Source organism: Sarcophilus harrisii, chromosome 6 (assembly GCF_902635505.1).
Source record: "Sarcophilus harrisii chromosome 6, mSarHar1.11, whole genome shotgun sequence".
Taxonomy (NCBI): domain Eukaryota; kingdom Metazoa; phylum Chordata; class Mammalia; order Dasyuromorphia; family Dasyuridae; genus Sarcophilus; species Sarcophilus harrisii.
This window is the reverse complement of record NC_045431.1, coordinates 2,156,906-2,170,450: the sequence shown is the minus strand read 5'-3', so window position 1 is coordinate 2,170,450 and position 13,545 is coordinate 2,156,906.

Below are 13,545 nucleotides of genomic sequence, written 5' to 3'. Positions count from 1 at the left end.
GATTGCAAGATAGGGAACACATGGGGCCAGAGACCTCCCCTCCCCCTCCCCCTGTCCCCGTGCCTTCTCTCCCCCTCCCCCCGGCAGAGGCTACTGGCAGATGAAGCACTTTTATCTTTCCCAGGGAGATAAACACGCACGCTCCACTGGGATTCTTTATTTACAGACGAAAATTAAATCAGTTTTAACACTTGCGTGCTCATGGAAAACATGTGTTGGCTGGTAATTGCCCTGCCCCGGCGCTCCCCGCCAGCTCCGCTCCCCGCAGCTCCGCGGCCCCCGTTTCCTGGAGAATTACCCTGGAATTCGCCGCGGCATTCTCGCCGCCCGTCCCCGAGGCTACCTGGCGGCCCTTCCTCGGGCCCACCCGGGAGATTGGGGGCCGGCGGGGAATCCGCGCGCGGACTGCGTGGGGGCGCGCGGCCAGATGCCCCCCTTGCTCCCCGGCCGCGGGTGGGTGCTGCGGGCGACTCGGCGTTATCTCGGCCAGATCAAAGCGATTCTTAGTCACTAATTACTCCCTGATAGCCCCCCTCGCCCCCCGCAGGGCATTGTCTCCTCCGGGCTTTACCGTGAGAGCAATAACACGGGGAGAGTCACCCCAGATCCGGGGCCGGAGGAGGGAAGGCGGCGGCAGCGCCGCGGTGAAAGAACGGCGCCCCCAGGCAAGGCCGCTGGGGACGTGGGGCCCGCCAGAGAAGGGCAGCTGCTGCTTCCAGGGTTCGGGCTGGCTCTGGCAGTAAGACACCCGCCAGACCGAGGGTCGGGGCCCCCGGACTCCGATCTCAGCTGCTTTGCTTCCCCTTCCGGAGCCCGTTTTCTCTCGGGAGAATGAGGGCCATGGATTGGCCCGCTGAGCGGAAAGGGCCCTTTCTTTTAGAAAAGGGAGGCCCTCGGGCTCCATTCTCTTCCAGTTCTCATTTCTATAATGTTTGGAAAACAAAGGGTAAATCCATCAATTAACATGGCGCAGCAGCTTCTGCGTGCGGGACCAGGGACGGGTGATGGCGGAAGAGGGAGCGTTGAGAAAGTAGAGGCAGCTCCGAGACTGTTAGCAAGAAGGCCCGGATTGAAATTGTGGTTTATGAAAATTATGGAATGTTACTGTTCTGTAAGAAATGACCAACGGGATGATTTCAGAAAGGCCTGGAGAGACTTACACGAACTGATGCTGAGTGAAATGAGCAGGACCAGGAGATCATTATATACTTCAACAACAATACTAGATGATGACCAGTTCTGATGGACCTGGCCATCCTCAGCAACGAGATCAACCAAATCATTTCCAATGGAGCAGGAATGAACTGAACCAGCTACGCCCAGAGAAAGAACTCTGGGAGATGACTAAAAACCATTACATTGAATTCCCAATCCCTATATTTATGCACACCTGCATCTTTGATTTCCTTCACAAGCTAATTGTACAATAATTCAGAGCCTGATTCTTTTTGTACAGCAAAATAATGTTTTGGTCATGTATACTTATTGTGTATCTGAGTTATATTTTAATATATTTAACATCTACTGGTCATCCTGCCATTTAGGGCAGGGGGTGGGGGGGGGGTAAGAGGTGAAAAATTGGAACAAGAGGTTTGGCAATTGTTAATGCTGTAAAGTTACCCATGTATATATCCTGTAAATAAAAGGCTATTAAATAAATAAATTAAAAAAAAAAAAAAAAAAAAAAAAAAAAGGCCCGGATTGAAATACCGCCTCTTACACCAACTAGCTATGGGACTGAGGCAAACTATTCAACTTTCTGAGCCTCAGTTTCCTTCTCCGAAAAATGGGCATGATATCTAGAACCCACATCCTAGGGTGGCTCAGAGACTCAAAGGAAATTATGTATGGAAAGCTCTTTGCAAACTTTAAAGTCTAACAAACTTAGCTTAAGCTGAAACTGGAGGCGGTTTATGTTTTATCTTTGAAAATGAATCCGTTCTGATTGGGGTGAATGGAAAATCCAGAGAAATGTTGCAGGACCCATTGCTTGGGCGGAGGCAAGATGGGCCTGGGTGAGTTACCAACACCGAAGGCTACTTTTTTTTTTTTTTTTTTTTTCATTCATTTGTTCATTAAGTTCTTTTATTTATTCATTGCCATAGTATGCCATACAAATCCCAGACTCTACATCTTTCCAATGGTGATTTCCTCAAACTCTTGGGTTTGTACAACCAAATCCAGCAAGGAATTGTGGGGAAAAAATGGTGGATTTGGATTTAGAGGACCTACACACAATTCCTAGCTTTGCCACTGACCACCTGTATGACTTTGGGCAAGTGACTTCACCACTTTAGGACTTAGTTTCCGAAGGCTACTTTTTAATAGTTATTTAAATTGCCCTTCGCCCCAGCCCCCGTACTTAGGAGGCATCTTCCACATGGACGTTTTTGTTCCTCCAAATATTCTGATCTCCAGGTTCATCAATCTCAGCTATCCTGCCCTACGCCATCATTCCGGCTCAGTCCCATCCAGAGGCTCGATCTCAACAGGTTCCGCTTCATGGCTAAGAATTCCTCTCAGCGGGGATGTGGGAAAACTGGGACACTGATTCATTGTTGGTGGAGTTGTGAACGAATCCAACCATTTTGGAGAGTAGTTTGGATCTATGCTCAAAAAGTTATCAAACTGTGCATACCCTTTGATCCAGCAGTGTTACTACTGGGATTATATCCCAAAGAGATTATAAAGAAGGGAAAGGGACCTGTATGTGCACGAATGTTTGTGGCAGCCCTTTTTGTAGTGGCTAGAAACTGGAAACTGAATGGATGTCCATCAGTTGGAGAATGGCTGAATAAATTGTGGTATATGAAAATTATGGAATATTACTGTTCTCTAAGAAATGACCAACAGGATGATTCCAGAAAGGCCTGGAGAGACTTACACGAACTGATGCTGAGTGAAATGAGCAGGACCAGGAGATCATTATATACTTCAACAACAATACTAGATGATGACCAGTTCTGATGGATCAGGCCATCCTCAGCAACGAGATCAACCAAATCATTTCTAATGGAGCAGTAATGAACTGAACTAGCTATACCCAGAAAAAGAACTCTGGGAGATGACTAAAAACCATTACATTGAATTCCCAATCCCTATATTTATGCCCACCTGCATTTTTGATTTCCTTCACAAGCTAATTGTACAATAATTCAGAGTCCGATTCTTTTTGTACAGCAAAATAATGTTTTGGTCATGTATACTTATTGTGTATCTAAGTTATATTTTAACATATTTTAACATCTACTGGTCATCCTGACATTTAGGGGAGGGGGTGGGGGGGTAAGAGGTGAAAAATTGGAACAAGAGGTTTGGCAATTGTTAATGCTGTAAAGTTACCTATGTATATATCCTGTAAATAAAAGGCTATTAAATTAAAAAAAAAAAAAAAGAATTCCTCTCAGCCCCCCTTTTCTCATCCCTCCTGCTCGGCTCCTCGAAGCCCTCTCCTTCTCCACCAGGATGATCTCTTCCTCCACCCTCCATTGCTCATCAGGATTATTACTTGTGCACTATTTCACTTTCTCCCTTTCCGGTCTAGAACCTACATTTAAGCAGTTCAATAGTCTAATGCCTCTGCTCTCAAATCCCTTGGCCACCCAAGGCTGTTCATACCAGTCTCCAAGCCTGATATGTGTCCTCTCTGTTCTTGCTAAGCCCAGCTGACTCTGAACCCAACTGTGTGGACTGGCTCTACAGCAGTTTTATGTTATCTAATCTCCCTCGGGCCCTAACTCCCCAAGGCAATCCTTTTTACTGCTCCCTAATTGACTCTCACATTCCCCACCCAGCCAGGGGCAAACTTCCTCAAGTCGGCTCCACGCCCTGCCCCCGGGGCAGTCCCAGAGATCCAGCTTCCTCTGCTTCTTCAACCCCTAATCCCTTGATAGGGCCCTCACTCCATTCTTTCCTTCCTGCAGTTCCATCCGTATTTCTTCTAGAAGCGGATCTCCTCCAAAATCGGTCATTCTCTCTCACCTTTGCTCTGTCCCTGGAGCCACTCATTTTGATGCCTGCATATGTCTTTCCCATCCTTAAAAAACCCTCACTCGACTCTAATAATAACTCGTATTTACATAGGACCATGAGCCTTATTTAATTATTTCATTTGATCCATTTTTTTTTTTTTTTTTTTCAGATGAGAAGAGAAGGCTGACACTAGCTTTTAGATATTGGGCAAGTCTCTTAATTTCTTTGTTCAGTTTCTTCTATTATAAAAATGTAGGATCACAGATTTAGAGCTGGAAGGGAACTTAAGAGATCATTCAGTTCAAATCTTCTCATTTTTACAGATGAGTAAACTGAGACACAGAGCAAGTAAGTCCTTTCCCCAGATTTACACAATAAGCATCTTGGGCCGAAGCTGAATGAATCCAGATCTGCCTGAGTCTAAGAGCAGTGTCCTTAACACTAGGCTATAGTGACTCTGGGCCAGATGCCCTCTAAAATCATTTTCAGATTTAGGTCTGGATTAGGTTCAGATTTTGGCTACTTGCTAAAAGTCACACAGCTATCTTGCGTATCTGAAGGCTTTCCTGACTCTGTCTAGCACACCACTCATGAAATTGTCTAAAATCCCAAAGATTTTGTTCTAAATCTCTTCTTTTCAAGCCTAGAAAGAAGTCTAACCCTTCTTGTCTACCAGTTACCTGGACACTCTCTTTCTTCATTAAATTGTCAGTCCCTTGAAATCTGAATGCCACCCCATGAAAATTCAAGTGCTCCTCCAATGCTATCAATGACTTTCTGATTGTCAAATCAAGGAACTTTTCTTAGTACTTCTTTCTTGACCCCCTTGACTCTGTTGATCGCCCTCTCCCTCTTTTTACATTTTTCCTTCCCTCTCTGGTTACTTATCTGATACCTAGTATCTTAACTGGGAATGTCTGTCCTAAGCCCACTTCTCTCTGTCTCTCTCACTCTGTCAGTCTCCCATTTAGACCCCAACAATTTTAGTGAGCAATAAGTAGTGGTGTTAATTCAAATAGAAATGCAATGTTGAAGGCAACAGAACTGTTTGATTACTCAGGTGTAGAGCATAATGGTAGGTGATGGAATGGGGAGTCCCTGATCCAAGGCTCTTATATTCCAGGAAATTATGAGACTCGTAATTCAGGGAAAGTAGAATAGGAGAAAGTGGAGGATGAATCTGGACAAAATGCTCCATAAAAATTCAAGGATTGTTTTTAGTTGGAGGGATCAAGGAAAACTTTATGGATGAGGCTTTTGTCAGTTGAGCCTTGGTGGAAGAGGAGAATGGGAAGATGTCAATGGGTGGGAGAAGAGGAAGAACCAAATTCTAGGCTTGGGATACAGTCTGAGTGAATACAAAGAAGGAAGATAGAACAGAATAATATCTAACAGTAGTTGAATATAGTCCAGTTAGGTTGTATGAGAGAAAAATAGGAACCAGAATCATTTTGAGACTTAATCTTCCAACTAATTTTAGAAGGTCCCCAATACCTAGTGGAAAAAAAAATTAATGATCTATATAGGGACATGATAAAGTGGATGATTTCATCTACTGTTGTAATAACTTCCTGCTGTTCTTGAAGTCTAAAAGGACTTCTTTCACAGTTGTCAAGGTATTGGGTCACTTCCCTTTATCTCCTGCCCTTGAATAAGGATTATTTTCTCAAATTAAATTTTGTCAGTTGCATTTCAAATACTCCCTTTTGTCCTTTGACTGAACTTCCCTTTTCTGTATCCTTCTCTTTCCTGTGAAATGCAATATGTACTAGGTGCTTTGTAAATACAAATTGGATTGTGTCTGTGTGTGTCTGTCTCTCTATGTCTCTCTAGATGGGAGAACAAGGCTCACATTTGCCCCTGTGATCGGCTAGTTTACACAGTTCCTAAGCAGGCAGGGCCTCCGGAAACTTACAATTGCTCCAACCAATTTTTCCAATAGCACTGATAATCTTGCCCATCTTTTAGGAAACAGGAGAGTTTTAGGATAATAGATCTAAGACTGGAAGGGTCCTTAGAGATCTTTCAGCTGAACCTCCCCAGTTCCATCCAAGACAGAAATCAGCAGCGATCCTTTTGTCAACTTAATTGCGATGTATATGAGTGAAACAGAAGTCAAGGAACACGTAAGGCCCTTGAGAACAGACAGTGGAAGGTTGTTTTTTGTCTTTATTCCCCACAGTGCCTAGAACAGCACTTTTCACATTGTAGGAGTTAAACATCTGCTACTGACTGGGCACCAATAGGCAAGCTGGGTACGGGATTGCAAAGACCAAAAGAAATGTATCCTTGGTGAAAATGGTTATGTACCTATGTGTGCTTATATACATAGAATATATTCCATATATGCGTGTGTGTATATGCCAGTCTTGAAGATTATTTCTATACTTTTCTTTTGAGACAGACACACACACACAAGAGACACATCCACATACAGAGGGAGACAGAAAGAGAGATGGACAGACACACAGATTGACAGACAGAGAGAGAGAGAAATGAAATGGACACACTGACTTTCATGCTGATGTCACAGCTTTTGCATTCATGGTATTGTGGAAAGAACAATAAACTCGATCCAAAAGACTCGGTTTCTAATTGCTGTCTTTGCCTCTTGAGGAAAGTCATAACCTCTGGGAGTCTCCATTTCCCCAATGTAAAAACAAGGGTGTTTGTTTGCCAGTCTCTAAGAGTTGACATAATTCACATCTAGGATCAAACAAGATAATCTAGTAGAAAAGACTTGACTATCATAAAACTCCATGCAAATGCAAGGGATTATTATTACCTAGTCACCCATTAAGGACTCAGCAGACTCTCTGTCTGCCAGGATTAGTTTACAAGGTATCATTTAGAGAAACAGCAGGACCCTGAGGGAACGAAGGCACCTACTGGAGCATGTAAGCCCTGGGAGGGGCTTAGGCTGCTGGGGGTAGGGAAGCAGAGGTATTGATTAGTTAGGGGGAAAAGCCCCAACCCAAACTGGGAAGGCTCTTTTGGGCTGAGGGCATCAGAGCTTTAGAACACAAAGCAAAGAATACTAGAACCGGGAGGGGGAAATTCAGGTTCGGCCTTCCAGGGAGCTGCAAGTTGCTCGGGATAATTTAGCCCAACTCCCACTGAAGTAAACCAGGAGCCTGGAGGGGGAAGGGAGCTGGGAGGAAGAGGCCACCCATCGAGGGAAGGGGAAGATTCTTCCCAATTTTGCCAAACGCCGGCTGCCGTCAGTGGATCTATAACCCTGTGATTCAGGCAGCGCAGCTTCTCCAAGTCCTTTCTTCACCTTAAAATAAAATAAATCATGGGTGCATTCCAGGCCTTGCAAGCGGGCGGGCAGTGCCTCTGCAGAGCTGGCTGGCTGGCTGGGGAGAGGAGGGAGGGAGGGACGGAGGGAGGACTGGCTACTTTCTGGCAGATACTCAATCTAATTTATGCATTCCTGCTTTGGGGAATTATCAGGTCTTTCTGATTCCTCATTATTGCTACCCTTCCTTATCGGATTAGTTAAGGAACTTTAATTGGTGATTGCTCCTGGCTGGACTGTGGACTCTCTCTATTCTCAGTATCTGATTCCCCTTATGATTTTATAAGCCGCAGGTCAGTGGGCCTCCCTGAGCCAGGGGAGCTCAGGAGAACTTATCTGCTTTGGAATCTTGTTGCCATTGAATCCCGGTGAATGGGCAGCTGTAAAGCACGTCCTGAGGGAGCTGGGCCCACCAGGATGGACTCGGTTCAGGTTTACAGGTTTGCGAATCATGTGTTTGAGGGATTCTGCAAAGGTTCAGTAACAAGATTTCAAATCCTTTAGGATCTAGCAATAACCGAGCTAGAGGAGTCCTGGGGGAGCTAGGAGGTGCAATGGATTCAGTATTGGTTCTGGAGCCAGGAAAACTCATCTTCCTGAGTTCAAATCTAGCTCAGACACTTTGTAGCTGGGTGAGCCTGACCAAGTCACTTGCCCTGTTTGCCTCAGTTTCCTCAACTATAAATTGAGGTGGAGGAGGAAATGGCTAGCCACTCTTTACGAAGAAACCCCCAGACAGACAGGACTGAAATGGCTCAGCAGCAATCAAGGGGAGGACCACCCCTCTGGGACCACTGCCTTGTCATAGGGGTTGGGCTTGCAAGGAGACTGAGCCTGCTTTGCAGGGTTAGCCAAGGCACACAGCACAGAGGTCCCAGGGAGAGTCCTGACGAATGGGGATCCACTGAGGCAGGGAGTGGATGTCCATCCCCCCCCCCCCGTCTGCACGATGGTCCTCTGGGTCATGAAAAGTCACGCTGTGTCCTGTGTCCCCTCATGGAACAGCACTTGGACTGGACCTAAAGATGGTGAAAACTTCTGTTAGGCACAGAATAGGCCGGAGGGGAAGGGTGTGAAACCTCGGCCACATCTTGCTTCACAGTTAGGACTTTAACCTTTGAGTTTCCTTTGATTCTCTTCACTTGGGTGTAAATAAGATCTGTTGGGATCTTTGCCTGACTCCATTTTACAGATGAGGAAACCAAGACCCAGAGATAAGAAAAGAATAAGTTACTCTTCACCTGGTGACCCCCCTTCTGATGATCAGGCTCACCTAGGCTGGCCCCGTGTGGGCCAGCCCAAACTTGGATTTTTGTAGAGTTGGATTTTTGAAGGACATGATCATCTCATCATCTAAAACAGAGAAAAGCTCACTTTATACAGTACTTTAAGAGGTACAAAGTATCACGGAATCTAGTCATTTGGTGAATCAGCATGCGGAGTGAGCTGTGTCACAAAATTTACAGCCTTGCTACTGCTCAGTCCCACTGACTCTCTGTGACTCCATTTGGGGTTTCCTTGGCAGAGATCCTGGAGTGGTTGGCCATTCCTTTCTCCAGCTCATTTGACACGTGAGAAAACTGAGGCAAGCAGGGTAAAATGACTTGCCCATTGCCATATGGCTAGTAGGTTTCTGAGGTCACAATGAAATTCACGTCTTAATTCTGGGCCCTATGCTCTGTCCACAGCATCTCCTGGCTGCCCCATTTATGATCATAGTGACATTTAAACCATTTAAGGAGCCCTATTCCCCAACTGTAGCTAAGAGGAACCCAGATATTTGTCCTGGTCTCTAACACTTATTTTCTGTGTGAGCTTGACAATCTGGGCCTGTAGATACCTCAGTGGAAAAATGAGAGGGTAGATACTCATCCAGGTGCCTATTTAGTTGTAATAAACTCTGCTTTCTCTCTTCTCCGAGGGAAGATAAGTCCTTTTTTCACTTGTTACTTTCCCTTTTTTCTTCCTTTCCCCTAAAGCCTATTTCCAGGCGAGTCATCCCAAGACAATAGAAAAGCCCCCTAGAACCTGCTAGGGAAAGGAGAGACAGATGCCAGATTCTTATCTTATTGGCCTTTAAGTAAAATGCTGAGGAACATTCCTCCTGGGAACCGAGCCCCTAAAGGAAGAAAACCCTAAAATGAAAGTGCTTACAAATTCTAATGCTAATGAAGTTTCTCACGGTGGCTTGCATGCCATTTTGGAGGCCCTAGAAAGCGTGTCCGATAGGACACAGAAGCTGAAATCCAATGACTGGGTCGAAACTGGACCTGCTACTTAACCTTTCTTGGACCTTAGGATTATTTATCTGTAAAATGGGAGTGTTGGAGCAATCGATATCTAACAACCCTTCAAATAAATAATGCCAAATGTGAATGAATAAAAACATGACTTTATAAATGAGTTGTATTTACATTTCTCCATTTGCATAACTCCTAACAGCATCTGACCTCCCCGAGGGCAGAGACCACCATGGGTTTGTCTTTGGCACCCAGTGCTTGCCCTTCCACGAAGTTCTTTACCCCGGACCACTCGCTCCCTAAGGTAGCTGCCGGGAGCATCTTTGGAAACGAAGGCTCAGGAAGTCGACTAGCGACGAACCCCAAACCGGCGAGTGTCGAGTTACCATTTCTGGCACTGCCACTTGCCTGACCTTGGGCAAGCTCTTCGCCTCACATCAGGCTCGGATTAGGTGCCTTCCACTCTAAACCCCATGAACCTCAAAGATTTGCCGAAGGTCAGAAACTAAAGCCGAGATTCTTTCCACACTCCGAGCTTTTGAGCGCCAGCTATGCCCAATGCATTAAGAGACCCAGAAGAGAGTGGGGAGCCATATGCACTTGAAAGAGCCCAAGAATTTGGAATCAAAAGGCCTGGTTCATATCCTCGCTCTGTGGTTTGCTCTGTAGGCAAGCCGCTCGCTTTCTGGATTCCTTCCCAAGGCTAAATGGAGCCTAATATGTCACTGATGCTGTCATGGAACTCACACTCCAGCTGAAAGAACATTTCGGAGGCAAGATCTAAATACATGCAGCATATGCAAGAATGAATCAATAAAAAAGCCTTTCTTAAGCTTTTGCCACGTGCCGAGCACCATGCTCCACCCCAGGATGCGGGGATGGGAAAGCAAGGCCGGCTCTACCTCAAGGCACCGGATCCTAATAAGGTCAGGCAACTCCTAAAGGGATGGAGACAGAGGGGGCTCGAGGCTGCCTGGGCAGAGGAAATGAGGAGCTCCCCAAATGATGGGAAGTGATCTGGGGCCCAGAGTCAGGGACAAAGTGCCGTTCTAGGAGCCCGAGGTCCTCGGGGCAGAGCTTAGGGCTTCAGTACCAGAGGGAATGAGGAAGGTGGGCACAGAATGGAGTCATCTCATGAGCAACTAGCTAAGAGATGCTATGGGTTCAGTGAAAAGAGAAACCGCTGTGGACTACCTTCATGGTAGACAGGTTTAGGGAGAAGATTTTTGTTTTTATTGTTTGAAACTGAAAAATTCTGCTATTACAAATGGTCAGATGCCAGTGGATCAGCCTCCCCAAATGACTTTGCTCCAGCATTGCCCTAGAAAGTCCAGAAATGGATTCTCTATATCCCATCTTCACAAACTTTTCTCTAAGTTTAGGGATGTTGCTAGAATCAATAACCTTTTATTACTTGTTTATCATACGGGGTATTGTGGGAGGTGCTAGAAACATAAAATGGAAAAAAAAAAAACCCTCAACAAACTCTCCCAATACAGCTCCTATTATGAAAATTTTAATCTAGTAGGGGGAGACATAGACACAAATAATAATAATGCAAGTTCATCATAAATTCAGCTCTGGCTACTGCATTTTAGGAAGGATGTTGATGAGTTGGAGATTATACAGAACAGGGCAACTTGGATGGCTCAAGTCCATGTCATAGAGGGATCACTTGAAACACTTGGGCATGTTAAGCTTGAAGAAAAGATCTAGAAAATATCACAGCTATTTTCAAGTATTTGATGAAGAGGGATTAGACTTGATAGTTTAATCCTAGATGGTATAAGTAGGATCAAAGGGTTAAAAGTTATAAAGAGGCAGATTTGCATGATTTCAGAAAGGCCTAGAGAGACTGACATGAACTGATGCTGAGTGAAATGAGCAGGACCAGGAGATTATTCTATACTTCAACAACAACACTATATGATGATCAATTCTGATGGACGTGGCCCTATTCAACAATGAGATGAACCAAATCAGTTCCAATAGAGCAGTAATGGACTGAACCAGCAACACCCAGGGAAAGAAATCTGGGAGATGACTAAGAACCACTACATAGAATTCCCAATCCCTCTATTTTTATGCACCCGCAATTTTGATTTCCTTCACAAGCTGTTTGGACATGTATCCATATATTCTATTTAATTTATACTTTAACATATTTAACATGTAGTGGTCAACCTGCCATCTGGGGGAAGGGGTGGGGGGAAAGAGGGGAAAAATTGGAACAAAAGGTTTGGCAGTTGTCAGTACTGTAAAATTACCCATGCATATAACATAAATAAAAAGCTATAATAATAATAATAATAATAATAAAAGACTGACAAAGAAGATACTGAAAAAACAAAGAAGCAGATTTGGGTTTGGTGTAAAGAAAAAACCACTTCCTTAATAATTAGAGCAATCTGGGATGGAGCCAAGATGGTGGAGTACCAGCCACAATCCACTTGAACTCTCCCGACATTCCCTTCTAAACAACTTGAAAATAATTCCACAATGAAGATTTTGGAGGGGCAGAGCCACCAAAAGATCAGGGTGAGACATTTTTTCCAGCCTAAGATGACTCGGGAGATTGTCAGAAGTGGTCTGTGATAGCAAGATGGCCACAGAAATGGCGGCAGTAGCAACAGCTTTGGGCACTCTCAGTTCAGGGATGGGAAGGGAGTTGGACAACTGGCCTGAAAGAGATTACAGGGGACCCTTTGGCACTGGGTCCAGCTAGCACCAGCTGGCAATTCTACTGCCCATACACAGTTCTGGATGGCAGTTCTAGGGTAGAGAGGAGGGCTTGTGCTCAATCACAAGAAAGCTGGGACCCTAGTCAGTGTTCCAAGACAGAGAGGAGCACTAGCACTTGTAGTGACTCTGGTCACAGTGCCAGGGATAAAAGGAGTAGTGCTAACGGCGAAAAGGCAGCAGGGACTCCTGTGCAAAGTACAGAGCAGGAGAGCGGTGACCAAGAAGACTTGGAAACACCCCAAACTGGCAGACCTTCGGAACTCACCTTGAAAATAGCAGCTTGAAGAAGTCCGAAGCTTGGAACAGGATCTCCTCACCCTTCATTGAGCAGAGCCCAACTTTAGCAAAAAGTTCCAAATCAAGAAATAGACTGGAAAAATTAGCAAACAACAACAAAGAACCATCTGACCATATATATGTAAAAAACTATTACGCTGGCAGGAAGACTGCGACACAAACTTAGAGGAAGACGACAATGTAAAACAGCTAAAATCAGAGCCACACCGTTGAAATGTTCCAAGTTCAACAAGAATTCCTGAAAGAGTTAAAAAGGCAAGAGTAGTAGAGGAAAAATTGGAAAAAAAATTAGTCATGCAAGAAAATTATGAAAGGAGAATTAAAGTATAGAAAGAAAAAAAGGAGATTCTGGGGACAAGAGAATTCAACAAGCACTAAAAATTACAGAAAACAATACCTTAGAAAACAGAATTGGCTTAATGGTAAAAGAGGCTTGAAAATTCCCTGAAGGAAAGAACTCATTTAAAAGAAGAATTGGCCAAATGGGAGGGGGAGTACAAAATCTCACTGAAGAAAATAATTCCTTAAAAATTACAATGGGGGGGGGGGCAGCTAGGTGGTATAGTGGATAGAGCACCAACCCTGAAGTCAGGAAGACCTGAGTTCAAATTTGACCTCAGACACAACATTTTCTAGCTGTGTGATCCTGGACAAGTCACTTAACCCCAATTGCCTCAGCAAAAATAACAAATAAAAATAGAATTGGGCAAGTAAAAGCTAATGATTTTACAAGACATCAAAAAAAAAAAAAAAAAAAAAAAAGAACCCAACAACAATGAAATAAAGTCAAAAGAATGAAAAAAATAGAATAAAATATGAAATATCTTATCAAAAGAATAAGCAACATGTAAATAGATTTAGTCCAGGGATGTCCAACTCAAATAGAACTAGAACCATTAAACCATACATAAAGATCCCTGTGGTACACATATTGACTTAGAAAACCACACATTATTTACAAAAATCAATGTTGAAAACTACCCTTACATGTAT